Source organism: Bos grunniens, chromosome 3, assembly GCF_055505025.1.
Source record: "Bos grunniens cultivar Pamir isolate PY7600 chromosome 3, Bosgru_T2T1.0, whole genome shotgun sequence".
Taxonomy (NCBI): Eukaryota; Metazoa; Chordata; class Mammalia; order Artiodactyla; family Bovidae; genus Bos; species Bos grunniens.
In genome coordinates this window covers 112,123,686-112,146,737 of record NC_141167.1, presented here as the reverse complement: position 1 = coordinate 112,146,737, position 23,052 = coordinate 112,123,686, and the positions used below count along the sequence as shown (strand labels likewise).

Genomic DNA, 23,052 nt, shown 5'->3' with positions numbered 1-23,052 from the left:
CAGATGAATGCCAGGGGCATTCATAAAGAAGTCAGCATGTTTGACTGGCTTCCCTGAGTGCTCCGGGCTTGCTTTTGTGTGTTCCATTCAGCAAGGTTCAGAGAATCAGAGAGCTCTGTTTGGTAGAAACATAATGCAAGCCACACACAGAAATTTAGTTTCAAAGAGCCACTTTGATAAAGGGAATATAAAGGGAAAGGGAAATGGGTGAATTTAATTTTAATAAAACACTATATTTATCCACTATATCCATAATATTATCATTTTAAATCTGTAATCAATATCAAAATTATTTAATTATTTTACATTCTCTTTTTTTTTTTTGGTACTATGTGTTTGAAATTTGGGTATGTTTTACACTTGTGTCATAACTCAATTCAGACCAGCCACACTCCAAGTTCTTAATTGTCACATGTGGTTTTTGGCTTCCCTGGAGGCTCAGATGGTAAAGAAACTGCTTGCCATGCAGGAGACACGGGTTCCATCCCCTGATCAGTAAGAACCCCTGGAGAAGGGGTTCCAGTATTCCAACTACCCATTCCAGTATTCTTGCCTGGAGAATTCCATGGACAGAGGAGCCTGGCGGGTTACAGTCCATGGGGTCACAAAGAGTTGGACATGACTGAGCAACTTTCATTTTTACATCTTCTGTCTCCGATTAGCTTCTCTCATCACACCATCAGATGGACTTCTTCTGATGCTGACTTCTCCCGAGGCCCTTCAAGGACCCTAGTGATTATTTCAGGTCTATCCGGTCATCTAGGATAACTCCCCATCTCAGTTCACTTCAGTTCAGTTCAGTTCAGTTCAGTCGCTCAGTCGTGTCCGACTCTTTGCAACCCCATGAATCGCAGCACACCAGGCCTCCCTGTCTACCACTAACTCCCAGAGTTCACTCAGACTCACATCCATTGAGTCAGTGATGCCATCCAGCCATCTCATTCTCTGTCGTCCCCTTCTCCTCCTGCCCCCAATCCCTCCCAGCATTAGAGTCTTTTCCAATGAGTCAACTCTTTGCATTCTTAATTTAATCATGTCTGTAAAGTCTCTTTTGCCATATAAGGTAACACAGGTTCCAGGATTCGGGTTTGGGCATCTTGGGGAACACCCTTCAGCCCACACAGAGGGAAGTTTGTTTTCCTAGTCACGTAGGGAAAACACTGCACCAAGACCACACACCTTCTACTCCCTCTTCGCATCATCTGTGTAGTCGGCCCACTCTGCTCCTGGAGGAGACCACCTCCTTCACTCCATCAAGCCTGAAGCACTGGCTGCTGCTGGGACAAGGGTAGGCGTCCTTCTCCGGCTCCCGGGCAGCTTGCTGCTGTGAATGACCCTGCTGGGACTTCCATGCGTCTCTTCCTCTGAGGGAGTTGGTGATCTGTGAGCCCTTCTTACTGCAAAGCTTCTCGTTTGGGGGAGTGGAGGGAGGAGACCGACCAAAATCACTGACCAGAGGAGGCACCTCTGTCCTTTTCCAAGGGCTCTGAAAGCTCTTCAAGCTTTGCTACCCCACCTCCGCCCTCCCACCACCCTGCTCCACTAGCCAACACTGACTTTCCACCCAAACTCAACCTCTCAAGCCAGACATTTCCTTCCCAACAATGCTTTTCAAGTGAATTCATGAAATTCCTTTGTTTGCAAGTCATAGAAACTGACTTGAATGAACTAAAGGGAATAAAGAAAAAGTGGCCAGAAAAATCTTTTCTTGAGATGATCTTGTTTTTCTTGGCACCCTGAGGGTTCCTTCTCCAGGAAAGGGAACTTTCCCCTGTCCACCTCTGACTCCCAGCACATATGCAGTGATTGCGATATTCAGCCCATGGCTCCTCCAACACCCACATGCACCTCACTCCACCAGAGATGAAGAATCACAGACCTGTGATGGCACTGCGATGAAGACCCTTGGTGGGAGGGTAAGTCAATAAGAGAGGAGCCTTGCCAAGGTGCAGATGACTGACGAAGACGTTTGCTTTTGTGTGTTATATTTAATATTGTGCTTATGTACACATATAGATTTACTTAGCATCACATAAAGTTAGGGCACCTACTATGTGTTAGGTATTGTGCTGGTACTGAGGATACAGAATGACTTTATTCTACCTTAAACTTTTTCCTAAGGGACAAGGAATTGCAGGACAGTTTGATAAATGCCATAAGAGATGCTGGTATTGGGTATAAAAGCAGTTCAAAGAGAGGCATGATTTCCTCTGCTTGGGTGTGTCCAGGACATTTGAAGAGGGTCTTGATAGGAATTCAAAAATCACTATGTAGGGTGTGTTTGTATGCCGAAGGTGGTGGTGCTGGTATGCTGGGAATGGAGGAGAAGGTTCCAGGAGGAAGGAATTTTATGACCCAAAGTCTTGATGTTAAATGAACTGGAGTTCAGAAAAGTGCAGAGAGTTACTATGGCTGTCAGGAGCGGGACTTGAAGTAGGGAGTCTGAGAATGGATAGTCAAGTGTGCAGGCTGAATCTAGAGAGGCTTAAATCTTTTCATTTCGTCTTGTAAGTGATCAAGCATCCAGGAAAGGATGAAAGCAGAGAACAGGGCAAGATTTGAATTTGAAGCGAAGGAGTCTAGAAGTGTGGAGGATGGATGGAGGGAAGGGAAACCAGGGGCAAGGAGATTGGTTAACAGAAGCAGAGACCACGACAAAAGTCCCCGTACAGGAGAGTCACTGGGGGGAAATGCCACGTCTGTGATGGATAAAGAGGAGGGAGCAGGAGTAGAGGAGAGCCTTTGTAATGTAGTTGTGACACCTGTGAAAGGAGGTGAGGGGCAAGGCTGATGGGGCGCCCAACAGCAACGCTCCACATCAGGCACAACCAGCCTGTCTCTGGCACTTTGCTGAGCTCCTCACTGGCTGGGAGCCGCGTGGTGGGTGTGGCCTCGGTATGAAGACCTGTCACCCAGGCTCCTCGCGGCACACCTGAGGGTACCTCTCCCAGCACAGAGGTGACTGTAACAGCCCTATTTGAATCACGGCAGTCGCAGGGAAACAGAAGAAAGACGTGAAAGAGGAGCTGACCTCATTAGCACCTCTGGTCTGGGTGGGCTGTTTTCTGCCGGCCTCCTGGAAGGGCGTAGGCTGTTCTCTCCTGGGTGTGTGCTTGCGGCGCCCTCCCTCTGTCCAGCGGGTGCGTGAAGTCTTCCTCTTCTTGAGCACACCACAGCCTTGGGAGGTGTATGAGTCAACTTGAGCTGCCATAATAAATATCATAGACTGGGGGCCCAAAGAACAGAAACGTGTTTTCTCAAGTTCTGAAGGGTATGAGTCCAAGATCGAGGTGTCAGCAGAGGGGTTTCTTCAGAGGCCTTCCTCCTTGGCTTGCGGCTGGCTGCCTTCTCACTGCGTCCTCACATGGTCTTTCTTCCAGATGTGTCTGTGCTCTAACCTCCTCTTATAAAAACGCCAGTCTCATTGGACTAGGGTCCACCCTAGTGACCTCATTTTAACTTAATCACCTCCTTTCAAGACCGTATCTCCAAATATAGTTACATTCTGGAGTGCTGAGGGTTAGGATGTCTACATATGAATCTGCAGGGGACATAATTCAGCCCCCAACAGTGGAATATATCACTTTTATTTTGCTGAGACTGAGGTCATTTGTCAGGAGGTTTTCCAGTTTTCTTTCCTATTCCTCAGGACTTTTTTACATGCCCAGTTTCTGTTTTTCTTTTTCTTTCTTGTGCTGCTTGATCAGTTTCACATTTAATTTCATTCTTTTCCCTTTAATTAAGGGTTCTGTCCTATCAATTACTGAGCATCGCTCACCCTGCCCCATCCCCATTCACCAATGTGCTCAGGGAGACTCCATCATTTAAAGAGTTTCTTTCAAGCTTGTTACCTCCCCTCAACATTCTCCTTCCTTTACAGCCTGATTGAGATGTTCATGCCCTCTTCTGTATTTCCTTATCACCTGGTTTATTCTCTGTGCACTTACATTATTTTACATGCACATACAAAGGCCTTCCCTGGTAGCTCAGATTGGTAAAGAATCCACCTGCAATACTGGAGACCTGGGTTCACCCCCTGGGTTGGGAAGATCCTCTGAAGGAGAGCATGGCAACCCATTCCAGTATTCTTGCCTGGAGAATCCCCATGGACAGAGGAGCCTGGTGGGCCATAGGGTTGCAGAGTCAGACATGACTGAGCAGCTAAGCACGGCACATACAGCATACAAAACACACAGGTTTGTTTTTAAGCATAAATGTGCTTATGCTGACCAGATTGTTTTCCAACTTGTTTGCTCACTTAAAATTGTCTTTCAGATCCTTTTATATCAGTGTACACAGACTATTTGCTTTATTTTGTTTGTGCTTATGGGTTGGAGGTAGGTAGGTACATCAGTATTCCTCTCTGGAAAAGCATTAAACATTGGGCCTCAGGGGCAGCTTGGTCAGTGAGCAGGGCCATCACCCCAGAATGGCTGCTTGTTTGGGGGAAAGTCAAGGGAGGAAAGCTGACTGGCTGGGAGGAAGTCTGCTGGAAGTGCCTTGGTTTTAGATAAAGACCTACTTGCTATTAACTATAGCCACCATGCTGTGCACTTGATCCTCTAAACTTATAACTGAAAGATATGTTTCCTTTTTAAAAAATTAGCTAATAACGGTATTGTATACTTGAGATTTGCTAAAATGAAAGTGGTAGTAGCTCAATCGTGTTTGACTCTTTGCCACCCCATGGACTACAGCCCGTCCATGGAATTCTCCTGGCAAGAATACTGGAGTGGGTTGCCATTTTCTCCTCCAGGGGATCTTCCCAACCCAGGGATCTAACTCGGGTCTCCAACACTGGGGGCAGATTCTTTACTATCTGAGTCACCAAATTTGCTACAAGTATATCTTAAACATTCTTACAGAAGAAATGGTAACATTGTGAAGTGATTGATGTATTAATTTGATTGTGGGAATCATTTCATCATGTGAAACATTACCTACATATACTCAATCATCACACTGTACACTTAAATATAGTACAATTTTATCTGTCAATTATATCTCAATAAAGCAGAAAAAAATTTAAAAAATTAAAAACCTGTTTGTTATTGGCTGAACTGTCCACACCCTCCCAACTCTCGTATATATGTTGAAGTCTTAACTCCCTGCACCTCAGAATGTGACCATATTAAGGTATAAAATCTTTTAAGAGGCAATTACATTAAAATTAGGTCATTAGGGTGGGTCCTAATCCAACATGACTGATACCTTTATAAGAAAGGGAAATTTGGACAGACATGTACAAAGGGAAGACATGGGGAGAAGACTGCCATTTACAAGCCGAGAGAGGCATGTATCCTTCCCTCAGGGCCCTTAGAAGGAACCAACTCTGCCGACACCTTGATCTTGGACTTCCAGCCTCTAAAGGTGTAAGATGGAACATTTTGGTTATATAAACCACTCAGTTTGTGGCACTTGTCACAGTGGTGCTAGCAAACCAAAACACTATCATAATGGGCAGGTTCTTTTAGGTTGCAAGAAAAAGAGAGGCTCAGGCTTAAAGAGCTTGAATGGCAGTCAGTTCAGTCACTCAATCATGTCCGACTCTTTGTGATCCCATGGACCACAGCATGCCAGGCTTCCCTGTCCAACACCAACTCCCGGAGCCTGCTCAAACTCATGTCCATCGAGTAGGTGATGCCATCCAACCATCTCATCCTCTGTCGTCCCCTTCTTCTCCTGCCTTCAATCTTTTCCAGCATTGGGGTCTTTTCCAATGAGTCAGTTCTTCACATCAGGTGGCCAAAGTGTTGGAGTTTTAGCTTCAGTGTCAATCCTTCCAATGAATATTCAGGACTGATTTCCTTTGGGATTGACTGGTTGGATTTCCTTGCAGTCCAAGAAATTCTCAAGAGTCTTCTCCAACACCATAGTTCAAAAGCATCAATTCTTTGGCACTCAACTTTCTTTACAGTCCAACTCTCACATCTGTACATGACTACTGGGAAAACCATAGCTTTGACTAGATGGACCTTTGTTGGCAAAGTAATATCTCTGCTTTTTAACATGCTATCTATGTTGGTCATAGCTTTTCTTCCAAGGAGCAAGCGTCCTTTAATTTCATGGCTGCAATCACCCTCTGCAGTGATTTTGGAGCCCAAAAATAAAGTCTGTCACTGTTTCCCCATCTGTTTGCATGAAGTGATGGGACCAGAGATGCCATAATCTTAGTTTTCTGAATGTTGAGCTTTAAGCCACCTATTTCACTCTCCTCTTTCACTTCCATCAAGAGGCTCTTTAGTTCTTCTTTGCTTTCTGCCATGAGCGTGGTGTCATCTGCATATCTGAGGTTATTGATATTTTTCCCGGCAATCTTGATTCCAGCTTGTGCTTCATCCAACCTGGCATTTTGCATGATGTACTCTGCATATAAGTTAAATAAGCTGAATGGCAGGGATCCACTTAAAGGATGCAAGGACAAGTAAGGAAACTGTCTCAACAGTCTCATGGTCAGGCCTCACAGGATAGTGGGAATTACTCAGCAGCAGCTCTCTCAGAAGCCAGCTTCTGCTCTAGACATAGCTGTTCTCCTTACTCAGTCTCTCTCTCTCTTCTGTCTTTTCTCCTCCCATTCCTATTTCTATCACCTCTGCCTTCCCTGCTCTTTTACTGTTTCCTGTTTACAACCTAGAGGGGTGGGGTGGGCGGGGAGTTTGGAGGGAGGTTTAAGAGGGAGGGGATATATGTATATCTATGGCTGATCCATGTTGATGTATGGCAGAAACCAACACAATATTGTAATTATCTTTAATTAAAAGAAAAAAAAAAAAAAACCCTCCTAGAGTATCTAACTGGGAAACCTAGTAACTCTATGATAGAAGCTCTCCCATAAACACATGGGTCTAAAGAGACCTTGATCCTTGGTCCAGTCAGTTGTGCCCAGGGTATCAGGACAGCAAGTCTCAGGGCGTGGCAAATTTTGCTGGTGTTCCAGGAGAGAACTAACTTCTTTCTTTGTTTTTGGCTGTGGTGGGTCTCCACTGCAGGGCAAGGCTTTCTCTTTTTATGGTGAAAGGGCTTTAGAGCTTTAGGGCTCAGGGGCTGTGACACATGGACTTAGTTGCTCTGCAGCATGTGGGATCTTAGTTCCCTGACCAGGGATCAGACCTGTGTCCCCTGCACTGGAAAGCAAATTCTTAAGCACTGGACCAGCAGGGAAGTCCTCAGAGCTGATTTCATCTGAAGAATGCTATGGATTTTTGTAGGCACTGATAATGTAAAAAATCTTTCCAGTCATCCACTCCAACATGGTCTTGGGAGGGTCTATTGGTTTGGTAGGGCTTCCATAACAAAATGCCACAGACTAGGTGGCTTAAACAACAGAAATTTATTTTCTCACAATTCTGGAGGCTGGAAGTCTAAAATCAAGGTTCTGGCACAGTTTCCTCTGACCTTCTGTCCTTGGCTTGCAGATGGCCAAACTTTTGTTGCTTCTTTATAGGGTCATCCCTTCATGCACAAGCAGCCTTGGGGTCCTAACCTTTTTGTCTTATAAGGACACCAGTCATATTGGATTAGAGCCCACCCTAAGAGCCTCATTTTGCCTTAATTACCTCTTCAAAAATGCTACCTCCAAATACAGTCACATTCGGAGATATTGCTAAGTCACTTCAGTCGTGTCCCACTCTGTGCGACCCCAGAGATGGCAGCCCACCAGGCTCCCCCCTCTCTGGGATTCTCCAGGCAAGAACACTGGAGTGGGTTGCCATTTCCCTCCCCAGTGTATGAAAGTGAAAAGTGAGAATGAAGTCGCTCAGTTGGGTCCGACTCCTAGCGACCCCAAGGACTGCAGCCTACCAGGCTCCTCCATCCATGGGATTTTCCAGGCAAGAGTACTGGAGTGGGATGCCATTGCCTTCTCCAGAGATATTAGGGGTTAAGAATTCAATTATGAATGGAGTAGTGGGGAGGGTGGGCACAATTCTGCACATAACAGAGGGTATCTCATCCTTGCAACTCTCTCACACATTAAGAGGCCCTAGTCCTTTGGTGTATGTGTTGCTGCTCCTTCCTGTGATTCCTACTTCTGCCATCTGACAAGAAAAAGGAGAATCAGATGGGTCCAGGAGACGTGGACACAGACAGTGATAGAGAAAGACGTAAGAGTTGGAGAGTGAGAAGTATACATATTAAATAGGGCTGGATCTCCAATTAGCACTTAATCCTCAGGAGACTCTGTTGGCTGTCAAAGGAGAGCCTGGCACATGGGCAATGTCTATCACTAGTCACTATAAAGAGAGGACAAAGGTAGTCACGGCTGAAAGGACAAGAGGCTGAGAGGTATCTAGGCTTGTGGAAAGGTTTGGGATATGGTAAACAGGAAGAGGCTGGGAAGAGTGGCCAAAGGACAAACACTGAGCTATGTGAGGTGAGTCTTTCTAAGGGTAGAACCAAAGACTCAGCTCATTGTGGAGAGATGCCCCAGAAGCCTGTCCTGGAAGTGTGCTAGGATTTATTGTTCCAGTGGGTGGTTAGGGCCGAGCTCTTGAAAGTAGACATGGGAAAGAACAGAAGACTTACTGTAAATTGGCCCTAAACTTCCTTTGCCTCGGTCTTGCTCAGAGGTTTCTAATCTTCTCTCCCATCTTCATTTTCCGCTAACTTCCCACTGTTATTCTATGTTCCATCCAGACCTGACCATCTGATATGGCCTAAAATATTCCTGTGATTTCCTATCTCTGTGTCTTCCTTAATGACAACTCTTTCACATACAATCTATCTTCCTGATAACTGCCTCTAAATCCCTTCTTGATACCAGCTGAATCCTGCAACTGGGCAGGCTCTCTCCCCTCACTGAGCTCTCCCAGTACTCTGACGCTTTGCTTTGTGTCTCCGTTTGTATTTTGTCTTGCGTGGTAGACTGCCTGGGAAAGAGGACTGTTATCTGCAATCCTGTGTCCCAAGTCACACCCACCATAGTGTGCTACATATAGTAGAATGAAGTAGATCTTTGCTGAGTTAAACTGAGGTAGAAAATATATTGCCTTATGTTATTTTCTCTAGGTCATTCATGATAAAGAGTCCCATGAGAGTCTCTTCTAGTTAATAAAATATTTTTTGGCTACCATACTTTGATGCTTAACTCCTGGCCTTGGAAGTTTAGATTGATGTAAATCTCTTTGCTTTAAATGCCTAAGCTTGCACATTTACCAAAATGAGCTCATAGCTTCATCTAAGCCTGCTTACCCAAGGAGATTTACATTTTTTTCCCCCTGAACATTTACAAACATATTAGAACAGTTTTTAAACAGAGCTATGTTGAGATTTCCTCTTATCTTCCTAGCAGTATTTGCATATTAAAGAAGAACTTGGAGGAAAGTAGTGGCAATCAAAAAAGGAATCAGTGGACTTTCATGTTGGGGGTGGGGTCTGAGAGACAGGGTTCTCTAAAACAACTCAAACTTTACCACCTAGGTAGCCTTCTACTTCTCCTGATTTGTAACCAATATGACAGCTTCCTCCTACCACATTGATTTTTCAAGGATTTCTACCTAACAGTCACACCAAGTAACAGCCAAAAACTTGGAAAACCAAACAAGACCAAACAGAAGTTAATAAAAGGAAACAATACTGCCAGCATTGATGAGATGTATTTAATGACATTCAAGGCTCAGGTAGTAGCCTCGTGATAAATAAGCATAAGTGAATCCTCTATTCCTTAAAACCGAAAGTTATCTGTATTTTCACATAGTCAAATGAAGTCTTCTCTGGGGTCAGCTTGGAAAAAAGATGGATTGGAGTAAGAGAAACTCCCTTTCCTACAAGAGGAGAGAGCCAGTCACTGCTTGATCTACACCTTCACAATCGCTGAAGTTGGGTCTGCAACAAGAATCTTACGGTGCAGAGGTTGGGCCGGGGGGCAGGCGGGGGAGCAACTGGGCCACAGCCTCTGCTTTTGAGGTTCACCTTCTCTTGGGGCCTCTCTTTGACTACCACTCCCGGTGTCCACCACACTGAGTTTTAGAGAGCTCTGCTTCCTCTTCAACACATGGCTGAGCTGGGCTGAAACCTTTAGACAAGAATTTACTAGAAACTAGGGTAAGTAAATGGCAACCCACTCCAGTGTTCTTGCCTGGAGAATCTCAGGGACGGGGGAGTCTAGTGGGCTACCGTCTGTGGGGTCTCACAGAGCTGGACACGACTGAAGCGACTTAGCAGCAGCAGCAGCAGCAGGGTAAGTAAAGGGCTTCCCTGATAGCTTAGACAGTAAAGAATCCACCTGCACTGCAGGAGACCTGGGTTCGATCCCTGGATTGGGAAGATCCCCTGGAAAAGGTGATGGCTACCCATTCCAGTATTCTTGCCTGCAAAATCCCATGGACAGAGGAACCTGGTGGGCTACAGTCCATGGAGTGGCAAAGAGTCAGACACAACAGGCAACTAGCACTTCCACTTTCTTTTCAGGGTAAGTAAAAGGGAAACTTAAAAAGTACCACGAATCTGTCTTGTAAGATATAATTTAGGCATTTTTAGCTGCCTCCCTTCTTAGTTCCTGGCCTGTGTGGATGCCATCCTAGCATCTGTCACCTGCTAAGTAGCTTCAGTCGTGTCTGACTCTGTGCAACCCCAGAGACAGCAGCCCACCAGGCTCCGCTGTCCCTGGGATTCTCCAGGCAAGTACACTGGAGTGGGTTGCCATTTCCTTCTCCAATGTGTCACCTAGGTGACTACAAACATCCATTGATCTCCTTCGAGTTGAAACCAGGCTCCTAAGAGATGAGAAGTCCTTTCTGCCTGCTGAGATCCACCTCATCAGGTCTGATGTCCTGTATGAATATCCACATTTACTCTCATAACAGACCCTAAATCACTTCTCCTTTCTAAAGTCTCCACCGCTACCTCAAGTCTTATCCTGCTCGCCACTTCTGAGAGGACTGGTTGTCAAGTCTCGTCTGACTTCCTTGCCTCATTCCTTCTGAAGCAGGAAAGACGGGGAGCAGGAAAGACCCTTGCTCCTTGGAGACCCTAAAGACAGGACAACCAGGTGCTGTATGGAAATGTTCCTACGAAGCATCTCAGGATACAGTTGCATGCATGCTCAGATGCTTAGTTGTGTCTGACTCTTTGTGACCCTATGGACTGTAGTCCGCCACCTGGGAAGCCATAACCAGTTAGGGATGGTGCAGTAGTGGGAGCTGGCACTTTCCAAATCTGTGTAGGAAGAGGGAGTAAGGGGGCTCACTCATCCTTCAGGACTCACCCATGTTCAGTCTCTTTTGTCAGGAAATCCTTATTGTCAAGTCTAACGCCCATCACTTTTCTCCACTGCAGAGCCCTGTGATGGAAAGTTTGGTGCATCCTTAGCTTCACATCCCTGTTGTTTTTGTTTTTATGGCGGTGTTCGCATCCCCTTCTGATAACCCTGGGTGGAAATGTCTGAGGGAAAGCCGTCTGACTGAGGCCTCTACGGCCACCGACTCTGATCAGTCGGTAAGGCTGGCTCTACAGTGCTGAGCTGGTGCTTGTGTGCTGTATGTCAAGGCAGGGAGGTCTCAGGGTCTCTTCCCTTCTGCGAATGGCCTTGAACCCCCGCCTCCTCTGACAGCCCAGTGACAAACATCTGTGCCTAGGCACATTCAGCTTTTCCCTCTCAGCCATTCTATCCCATTCACTCCAGGCCTCTCCAACTGAAGTCCCAGTCCTGCCAGCTGGAGCTGTGAGTGGTTCTGCTGGGAGCTCAGCGGACAGGACACAATGAATGTTTCCCATAACTGAAGAGAGAAAGATGCCAGAACCAAATTCTGGCAATAAACCCTTGTTTGTGTCTCTGAGGGAAGACTGCGTCTGCTGACCTTGCGTGTCCCCCAGCTTCACGTGGGACCTCGGCCTGTAACTCCAGGGACACAGGCCCACCTCTGCTTTGTGTCTCTCCTGTCTTCTGCCACCAGCAAGAACGCAAGCCTATCATCAGCTGTCAGTCTGCTCATCTACTCATCCTGCTCTGCCTAAGCTGGGGTTGCCCAGATTCTTAATTTCACAGTCTGTTCCTTGCCTCTTTCCCAGCATCCTCCCTATTCATCTAGTGACTCAGCTCCCAGGATCTTCAGCTGCAGGAAGTAGATCTCTGCTCAGGCAATTCAGGTGGCAGGGATTTATGGGAGGATGGAAAATCGGAAATAAAGGTTAGAATCTTTTGTTTTACTTAGCCTTTTGTTAAAACAAGTTGGGACTTCGTAGGCAGTCCAATGGTTAAGACTCTGCACTTCCACTGCAGGGGGTTCTGGTTCAATCCCTGGTTTGGGAACTAACATCCCGTATGCCTCGCAGCTATAAATAAATAAAATAAGTCTTTAAAAAATGTGAACGTGATAAAAGCATTAGAAAATGTTTATAAAGAACAAAGAAGCACATTGTGAAAACTGTTTTTTCCCAAGCCTAGTCCATGAGTTACCCAGTCTACCCCCCTGTATTCTAAAGATCTAATATGCCTACACAAACTTATAGATGTGTGAATACGTACATGCATGTCTTTTTATATCTAAATCTATACAAGTAGAGGTATATTGTGCACAAGGATCCACACGTTGTTTTTAATTTTCTTTCACTAAGACTTTATCCTGGGGCTCATTCCATTTGGTATTTATGGACCTACCTCTTCCTCATGGCTACATTGTATTTCACTATACGGCTGGGCCATAATTGTTTAACTGGGGTCTCCATTAATAAACCATTTAGTTGTTTTTCACTCTTTTGCTGTGTTATATACACACACATATGTGTGTGTGTATACATATTTAGCTTTCTAGATTCCACCTCCTTAACATAACTCTGCCTCCTAGCAGCCAAGGAGGGAGACTCCAGGCTTTGCTGGTATGAGGTGGCCCTTGAGGGTGGCAGGGTCCAGAAACAGAGCCTTCAGCTGGAGATCAGGGAGTGGCATAACTGGGGGAGGGAGAGACACTACTCAGAAGCCTGGGCAGAGGGCAGTGGGCAGTGGGGCCCCTGGGAGTGCTGGGGTGGGGGAGTCCCTAAGGGAGGAGCCTGGGTAGTCACTGTCCTTCCCAACTGTGGGCTCCCCAGCTCTGGTGTCCCGTCCGTTCCCTGCTCACCCTGAGAACCACCAGCCTAGTTGTGGGGGATGAGGCGGAGCTCCTTTGTGAGGTCCAGAGGGGCTCCCCTCCGATCCGGTACTCATTTCACCTCAGTGGGGACATCCTGTGGAACCATGCGGCTCCCCATGGTGGAGCTACCTCCTTCCTCTTCCTGGTGATGTCATAGCAGGATGCTGGGAACTACTCCTGTGAGGCTGGGAACAGTGTCTCCAGAGAGACGAGTGAGCCTGAGACACTCGCGTGGATGGTAGGTCTTGTCCCTCAGCTGGGCTCTGAGCCTCAGCAAGCTGACTAGGGTCAGACTTCACTCCTCTGTGTTCCTCTCACCAAGCCCCATGCTGGGCCCAGAGTATGGGGAGCTTGGACGAGAGAGATGTGTAGAAGGAGAAGAACCTCAGGTCACGTGAAAATGAGCAGTAAGATGGGCCCTCTTTTTACAGTTGCAGATGCTATGGACCCTCTAGAGAACCATTTTCCTGAGATCTCAGTAAATCTGAGGCATGTGGATTTTGGTGTGAGACACAGACAACTTGTCTCCTGTGGATAGGCCATAGAGTGTGTGTTATAAACTGAATGTTTGTGTAACTTTCAAATTCATAGGTTGAAGGCTTAACCTCCAATATGGTGATATTTGGAGATGTGGCTTTTGGAAGGTAATTAGGGTTGGATGAGATCATAGGGGTGGGGCCCTCATGATGTGATTGGTGCCTTTGTAAGAAGAGACACCAGAAAGCCTCCTCCCTCTCCCTCTCTCCCATCCCCTCCTCTTCCCCTTTCTCACCCTTTCCCTCCCCTCCTCCCTCTTTCTCCCCAGACTTGCAGAAAGAAAATGTCATGTGAAGATACACTGAGATGGCTGCTGCTGCTGCTGCTGCTAAGTCGCTTCAGTCGTGTCCGACTCTGTGCAACCCCATAGACGACAGCCCACCAGGCTTCCCCCGTCCCTGGGATTCTCCAGGCAAGAACACGGAGTGGGTTGCCATTTTCTTCTCCAGTGCATGAAAGTGAAAAGTGAAAGGGAAGTCTCTCAGTCATGTCTGACTCTTCGTGATCCCATGGACTGCAGCCTACCAGGCTCCTCCGTCCATGGGATTTTCCAGGCAAGAGTACTGGACACCGAGATGGCAGCCACCCACAAGTCAAGAGAAGAGGCCTCAGCATGAAGCTACCTTGCTGGCATCCTGATCTTGGACTTCTTGCCAGCAGAACTTTAAGAAATTACATTTCTGATCTTTAAGCCTCCCAGTCTGTGGCATTTTGTTATGGGAGCCTGAGCTGACTAAGACAGCATGTGTTAGAGGGAGAGCAGAGGGTGGAGAGTTCAACTGAAGCGCACACAGGGATGTGACAAGAGAGGCAGGAGCTGGAGTCCCAGGTGCAGATGGGCTCTAGAGATCCACAGGAGGCCCCCCAACCGCAGCTTGGCCCCATTCTCCTCGGGCCTGCTGATGCCCTCTCCCCAGGACTGGCTGCGCTGCCTTCTCCCCTTTGCTGCTGGGGTGGACTGTCACACTGTCTGAATGTCTCCCTGCAAAGGGGGCCTTGTGGCCATATGGCCTGGATGTACTTCAGGAAACACAGGTCTCCTCTTCCTGGGACTCCCCAGAGTAGCAGGGGAGAAATGGCAGCTGCTTTGCCCAGGTGCTGCCTGAAGGCTTGTGAGAGTGGCTTTGAGACCCTGGACTCTCAATGCCAACTGTGACCTTGATTCGGTATCCTTCCCAAACAGTTCTGCAAAGCTGCCAGAACCCCTACATTTTACTGCATATGTGCTTATCTTAGTCTGCTCCGTCTGGAGAAGATGGCACCTGTCTAAACCCACCTCCATCTCATCAGCATTCCCTTGCCTTCTCTGGCCTCAGAGGGCATTGTCTCTCCTCCCCTCACTCAGGGTAGAGCAGCAACCCTGGCTCCCTCTTCCAGTCCTGGGTACCACGAGGAGCATGATCAGCCCTGGGTACCACGAGGAGCATGACCAGCCCTGGGAAGGGCTCAGGCTGTGGGCTCCAGTCCCTGCTGGAGACCCTCACCTTGATTTGTTCCTGTGGCATTATTGTCAGTCGGGGACTGTACTCAGGAGTCTGGTCATGTTTGGACCGATTCAATTTGATTGGTTGATTCATTCCTTCTTTCCTTGCTGGAAAAAATGAATTTAACACACTGTGTCATGAAGAATTAACTTTCCCAAAGAGATGTCCGGCCTTTGCTATTGGCTACTGGGAAACAATCTTTGGACCTTTAGAATATGAGGTCTGATAAGCATGTCTTTGTTTGCATGGGGACCTTGGCCACCAGACTGTCTAACAGTGTGATCTATGATGAGGGCTTTGGGCCATGCAGTATCATTTCTCTCCCCTAACTTTTGTAAGGACTAGAAACTAAAGGTCAGCCATGAGGGCTGTATGTCATCAAGACACCAGAAAAATGGCACCAAGGTTTGGGTGAGCTTCTCTGTGAGTAATGTCACATACTGATGCCAAGAGCATAACACTGTCCTAGGATTCCACAGGGAGAGGACGTGTTTGGTACTTTTCCTGGGCCTCTGCATGTCCTTGCTAGGCTGATTTTAACCTATGAGTGGCACCCCACTCTAGTACTCTTGCCTGGCAAATCCCATGGATGGAGGAGCCTGGTAGGCCGCAGTCCATGGGGTCACGAAGAGTCAGACACGACTGAGCGACTTCACTTTCACTTTTCACTTTCATGCATTGGGGAAGGAAATGGCAACCCACTCCGGTGTCCTTGCCTGGAGAATCCCAGGGACGGGGGAACCTGGTGGGCTGCCATCTATGGGGTCACACAGAGTCGGACATGACTGAAGTGACTTAGCAGCAGCATAAAAGCTCTCAGTGTGTGAAACTGAGAGTGGTTTGGGGGAACCTCTGAAATTTGCAATTGGTGTGAGAAGGGAGGATGGTCTTGGTCTTGTGTTCTCTCTAACTGTATGCTTGACTAAACTCTCACACATGTTTTACAAAATGCATTCAACGTGGCAAGATGAGACATTAATCAATTAGGAGAATGAGATTAGAAGAAAGCAGGGTAGGAAGATAAGCTGGTGCCAGGAACAAAGACGGTATCCAAATTGCATGCTTTATATTCTATCCTGGCCATGAGAGGCCACCCAAGTGTCTCTCTACTCTCATAGCAGCAACTCCAAGCGGATAGTGAGGTCAGCTCTACGGTTACAAGACCATTCAGGGAAACGGCCCTGGGCCCTGCCATTCCCGACACTGGGAGACATTTTTCTCAAGATGACACCGTGTGCTAATAGTGAGCAGTGTCTTTAGCAACAGATAGCCCCGTATTCCAGGGCTTCCCCAGTAGCTCAGCAGTAAAGAATCTGCCTGCAGTGCAGACTTGGGTTTGATCCCTGGGTGGGGAAGATCCCCTGGAGAAGGAAAGGGCAATCTACTCCAGTATTCTTGGCCTGGGAAATCTCGTGGACAAAGGAGCCTGGATGGCTACAGTCCATAGGGTTGCAAAAGAGTCAGATACAACTGAGCAACTAATCAACAAGCCCCATTTGCCATAGCCCCATTGAATATTCCTACTTTATAACAAATGTCCACACAGGCTACTGGCCTGCAGTGGGTTCATATATAATGTGGCTTGGGGTTCAGTTTTCTGATCATCCCATTTAACTGGGGTTAGTAATTCTCAGTGGGGACAAAATCCATTTAGCCCAACTTTGAGGACCTTTGTCAAAGCAAATCATGCCTATTTATAGGAGCATAAGGTATCCTTTTGTGTTTTCAAGGCTCCAAGTTGGGTGATAAACACTATTTTAAAGGATTTTGAGTAGCAGACACTTTTTTTAAAAAGGAAAGTCTTTCGTCCAATAGATAAGTAAGTAGGTGAAATTCCAACCATTCTGTTTGAACTGTGTTAGAAGTTCTGAGGGCTTCCCTGGTGGCTCAGATGGTAAAGAATCTGCCTGTAATGCAGGAGACTGGGATTCAATCCCTGAGTCAGGAAGACACCCTGGAGAAGGGAATGGCTATTCCACCTGCTCACTCTGTCCCATTTATTTGCCCGTCTGCCACCCCTGAGCAGAGGAACTCCACAGAACCCTCAGGGCTCCAAGGAGTGGCCTTGGGGTTTAAAGTGAGAGAGGCTCCATCCTCCAACTTCCACCAGAGCAGTGCACCTTTACCCGTTTCCTGTATTGGGTTTCTCGGAATATTTCCTCTGAGGAAGGGGTTGTGTGGATATTTCTAAAGTTCACAAACCACTGTTCTAAAGGAAGGGCTGGATTGCATAGCTGTTAGGGAACACCTCATCAGATGAGCTTTAGAAAAGCAAAGAGTTAGGGGCAGTACTCCTTGTCACTGCGCTGGGAGCCACCAGTCTGGCTATCCCAGTGTCGGAACCATCAGTCCAGGACAATTCTCCTCTCCACTGCTTCTTCCCCCACCCGCAGAGCAGCTGCTAGCAGTGCCTACTCCTAATTCTCTAGTTCCCTTTCTCTGTCACTATTTCCTCTTCTCGCGCATTGAGGGGATCCCCGAGGCCTTCCCCAACTCCTTAGCCATTTCCACAGGTTGGGAGAAAATGTCTCCATTCTTGGTGTTCCGTCACCAGGCTGTTCTCCCCTCAGAGGAAGGAAAGCTCTCAGATCACAGAGATCCTGTGGCCGCAATCCCGTGGCTGAAATTCAAGCCACCTTCACTGCTGTGAGGTCAAGACTTCAGACAGCCCCTCTCTCCCCTGGGAAGAAAGATTCAACCCTGACAGGGGATTTGACTGTGGGGTGTCAAGAAACAGTTATAAGAGAGAAACTCTTTGAGGGAATTTGATAGGGAAACGGAGGTTTTCCTGTTGAAAGTATTTTATATCTGATAAAGGAAGACCTGCAGCCTTCATCAAGAAAAACATCTTGGCTTTCCTGGTGTTCTAGTGGTTAAGAATCTGCCTGTCAATGCAGGGGACACGGGTTTGATCCCAGGTCAGGGAAGATTCCACATGCCAGTGGGCAACGAAGCCTATGTGCCACAACTACAGAAGCTCAAGTGCCCGAGAGCCCGTGCTGTGCAACAAGAGGAGCCACCACAGTGAGCAGCCCTTGCACTCCCGCTCGCCACAATGAGAGAAAGCCCGAGCCACAGCAGAGAAAGACCCTGCACAGCCAAAAATAAATAAATAAAAATGTAAAAAGAAAAAGTATCTAATGTGTATGTGGTGGGAGGTGGTGTTGGTAGCCACGGAAAAGGAGAAAACGAGACTGCTTTCTGAGTTTCAAAAGTGTTGTCACTAAGTCACTGCTTAGTGGATCAGAGATGAGATGTGCAAATCCAAAGAAACAAATGATCAAATGAAAGTATTTACCTTCTTAGAAAAATGAGATGCATTTTTCTAAGAAAAATGTGGTATGGAGGACTCTCCTTGTGACTCACTGCAAGGAGAGTCTTGAAAGTAAGCCCTGACAGGACCACCTGAGTTTTGCTTAGAAAATGTCAGCTAGACAGCAGTGGAGGAGGAGCTCACTACAGAAATGGATGCAACAGGCTGTCACCAAACATTTTATTTTTAGGCTTTAAAAAAACTTTTTATTTTGAGGTATCCTGTTAGACTTACAGATTTACAGAGTGCTTGTATAGCCTTCATCCAGCTTCCCCTAACTAACCTTAGTCCTTCACGTGAGTGATGGACATTTGTCACCAAATTCTTGCATCATGGCTCATCTCCTATATTCTTTTCTTTTTGCTGTGTTCTTTAAAAAAAAAAATCAATTGATTAATTAATTTGGCTCTTCTGGATCTTAGATGTGGCACACAGGATCTTTCATTGTGGCATATGAGATCTAGTTCCCTGACTCAAGGATCAAACCTGGGCCCCCTGCATTAGGAGCAGGGGGTCTTAACCACTGGACCACCAGGGACCACCATCTCTTGTCTTCTAACACCTTGCTCCCCGGGGCTGCCTCCTGCTCACAGCTCCTCAGACTGACCTTGTACAGGGAAGAAATGTCAGGGCAGTGCAACTGAAACTGATCTATTTGATCAGAACCCCTTCAATGAGGTATATTTCTTGCCTTCCCCCACCCCTGGGGGCTCCTTCTGTGTCGCTTCATCCTGTTTTGCTTTCCCTTGCGGTACTTTATCCCTTGACGTTGTTGTGTATTCGTGTGCTGTGCACTGCCTATCTCCCTGCAGCCCACCCGGAACTGGGATGTGAACTCCATGTTTCCTGCTCACTGCTGTGGTGCACATCTAGTGCCTGGTACTTTGTTGGAAATTCCTAAATATTTGTAGGATGAGTGGCTGATTTTATATATCAGTTGATGACTGTCCTGATAAGATGAGGCAGCCTCGCAGATTCTGATCATCCCTGGCACATCGATGAACTGGCGGTCTGCAGAGCCGGCCCCTGATCAGTGCTGAATTTGCTGAGAAGAGTATCACTCATTCTGTGCAGAGCTGCCTGGGCGTCCAGCTGGCATCGCTCAGGGCATCCCCCTCTGTTCCCCTCGGGCTCTCTTTGAGCGCCTCCAGTCTCAAATACAAGTTAACAACAACAAATGAATACAAATACAAATTAATAATGACACCAGCAATACTAACATTCACTGAGGGTTTTCTGTGTTGGGACATCACAGACAGAGTTCTGTTACATCCAAAATTAGTTTCGTCAGGTAAAGTCCTGCCCCCAAGGCTCTAGGAGACCTGAGTTTCAGCCTCAATCATGTGGCCTTGCAGAAGTTCCTCCACCACTCATTCTGTTTGTTTTTTAAATAAGAGGTTGGACAAGATTAGTAGATTGTGAACTTTTTTCTTTCCTGTTTTCAAGCAAGTTCTGCATCAGCACGCCCACATGTCAAGGACTAAATATAGGTGGACGTCTTGGGTTGAAGCTCTGGCCTGGGCCTGCTTTCCTTTTCCGTCCTGGACACAGGGCTTCCCAATTCCCAGGGAGACTTCTGGGAGGACAGGTCCCAAGCCCCCAGAGTTGTCTTATGTTCTAGGCAGCCCAGCCCCAGAGAGCAGCATTTAATGGCTCTACTCAGGGGGAAAGAAACCTTTTGTAATTGGAGACAAAGGCAGCTCTGGCTGGGGAACTTCCTCTCTGTTTCAGTGAAACAGAAGAGCAGGCAGCGTGGGGCATTCTCAGACTGTAGCACACAGCGGAATCCCCTGAGGACCTGAAAGGGCAGGTGGGTTTGCAGCCATCACTCCCTCCCGACCCCACCCTGAGTCCCTGGATCTGGAGTGGGGGCCCTAGGCATCCGCATTGTAAACAGCCCTCTGCATGATTCTGATGCAGAAGATGCAAAACCTACACGTTGAGAATGATAAGCATGAGGGGAAGCAGAACATATGGCAGGGAGTCGATTTTAAGAAAGGCAGACGCATGGTGCTGAAAAGGCAAGTTGAGGGAAGGGTGTGTGTACATAGGAACCACTCAGGGATTTGGAGTTCAAGGGACTCAGCCCAGCATGCTGCGTCTCTCTGTACATGATGCGCAGGAAGGGGTATGGAAAACACCAAGCTGGGCTGAACCTGCCGGCAGCAACGCCCTCTGTGTCCTCAGACCAGGGGCTGATTTACGCTGCTGGGGAAAAGTCTATTCACGTGTCTTATGCTAGAAACTTCCTCTGTAGTATTCTCTTCAATAGACACAGACCCTGGCCCAGTACGAAGAGGCTGCAGTTCTTCACAATTCCCAAGTCCACCTTCTCAACACTTAACCTTTAGTCGTAACTGCAACGCACATTCTTTGAGCTCTTGCTGTGTGCCCATCTGTGCTAAGGGCTTTCCAGGCATCATCTCACCTCATTTTCACAACTGCCCCACAAAGATGTTGTGTGGATCCCATTCTGCAGATGAAGTTTTCAGCACAAGCAGCTTGGTTCCAGATGTGTTCTCATTTCGCCCTGCCCACCCCACTACCTTCCCCTAGAACTTGAGGGACACGTGGTGACCAGAAAAGCTAAGGGTGGCCTTGAGCTCTTAAAGGTTAGCTATTTGACTATGATTCTTTTTTTAAAGTTTTGCTCCTGTTTTAGAGTAATCACATAATTTACCCTACAAACCAGGATACTTTCTAAGAGTGAAAAGGGACATGATTAATAATTAGCCCAGGACAGCAGACTTAAACTCGGGCTGTCCCAAGAAGCCTGGACACAGAGTCACTGCATCTGTTTCAAACTTTGTCCTGCCCTTGACACAGACACTTCAGCCTTCAGTTTCAGCAGAGAACTTGGCCTCTGTCAACCAGGAACTGGTGCTGGTCAAGGGCATTTACCTCTGCGGAGACTGACCCTTATGCTGCTACAGCTGCTGAACTTCGACACTCCCCGAAGGGAGTTCACAGTGGGGAACGAGGCACTCTGTGCTCCAGGGAAACTGGTGGACCAGGCCTTTAGACAGATGTTTTCAGGAACTGATTTCATGCATCTCCTTATAGGTAGGAAAGCACTAAATCCCTTCATGATGACATCAGCTCCTCGTGACTAGCAGAAAACCTTTTGTAAAATGAGTGCTTGATTGCACTGAACTCCCCCTTCACCAAAATCCTGTATATTGACCTTCCCCCAGTACCTCTTTGGAGGGTTTCTCAGAGCAATCTGAGGTGCTGTTTCCCGGGCTACAGCCCTCATGGGTGCGTGCTAAGTTGCTTCAGTTGTGCGACTCTTTTCAACCCTATGGACTGTAAACTGCCAGGCTCCTCTGTCCATGGGATTCTCCAGGCAAGAATACTGGGTTGCTGTGCCCTCCTCCAGGGGATCTCTCCGACCCAGGGATTGAACCTGCTTCTCATGTCTCCTGCATTGGCAGGCAGGCTCTTTACGACTGGTGCCACCTGGGAAGCCCTCAGCACTCATTTTGCCCCAAGTAAAACTTAACTCTCAACTTTCACGTGATGCATCTTTTTTAGTTGACACCTTCACTTTACAGAGAAAATTGAAACTGCCAGACAGGACTCCCCTTCACTCCTTGCCACAGACAAATCTGCCTGCATCTCTGATCATCTTTTCTTGTGTAAAGAAGGACCATTTTGCAGTCTAAGGCTGGTTCTTTTTTCTGGGTCCTGAATCCCAGTTCCCTGGGATTCTGATATTCTGATATTCTGAGGACGATGGGGGCAGCCTAGCTCCACTGACCATCTCCTTTCTTTTCTGCAGCTCTACTCCCCACTTTCTTCTCTTCTCAGCATTTAAATATGTTCATATCTCCCCCATTAAAAAAAAGAAAAGTCAATAGCATAAACACCAAGGTCCTACTGTACAGCACAGGAAACACTCAATATCCTTGGTGAACCATAATGGAAAAGAATATGAAAAAGAATGCATGTATAGGTATAACTGAATCACTTTGCTGTACAGCAGAAAATAACACAACACTGCAAGTCAACGACAGCAATAAAGTTTCCCTCTACCCCCTTTTCTCTTCACCTCTAGCCTTTATTTCTCCTGCCTGTCAAAGTAAGCTTTTTAAGAGACTATGATTTCTAAGCTCTTGAGCAGGTCTCTGAAGCTCTAAGGTGAGCTGTCTCCAGGGTGCCTCCGGAGCCCCCTCTCTGCTCTTCGCCACCTCCCCCTTGGCCCCACCTGGTCAGGACGCTCAGTGTACTCTGCTCTCTCCCACCCCAGGGATCCTGCCCAGGCTGGTCCCTCACAAGGGACACGCCTTTCTCCTCTGCGTCACAATGGCTCCTCTGGCTGCCCTTCAACAATTTTCGGACTGTTGTAGTTCTCTCCAGCCACCTTCAATTGAATAATCACTCTTTTAACCCTGACATTTAAAACCATCACTGACTCAATGGACGTGAGTCTGAGCAAACTCTGGGAGACAGTGAAGGACAGGGAAGCCTGGAGTGCTGCAGTTCATGGGGTCGCAAAGAGTCAGACATGACTTAGTGACTGAACAGCAACAACAACAAATTTTAAAAGGTAAATATTGTATCAAGCATACAGGCAGCTCCCTTGATGGAATGGAAGACACATGTAGGTCTCAATGTGCTTTGCTGTGAGAGGAAATTTACCCATACAGCTAAT

General features: G+C 47.2%; 1 protein-coding gene across 1 annotated transcript in view; it reads left to right on the top strand.

Annotated features, from left to right (window-relative positions):
* The first annotated feature begins 1,777 nt into the window (after positions 1 to 1,777).
* Positions 1,778 to 23,052, top strand: part of SLAMF9 (SLAM family member 9) — a 28,987-nt gene continuing 7,712 nt past the window's right edge. The window contains exon 1 of the mRNA XM_086394544.1: positions 1,778 to 1,916. The gene's annotated coding sequence lies outside the window, so the exon portion shown is untranslated. The remainder of the gene's footprint in view (positions 1,917 to 23,052) is intronic.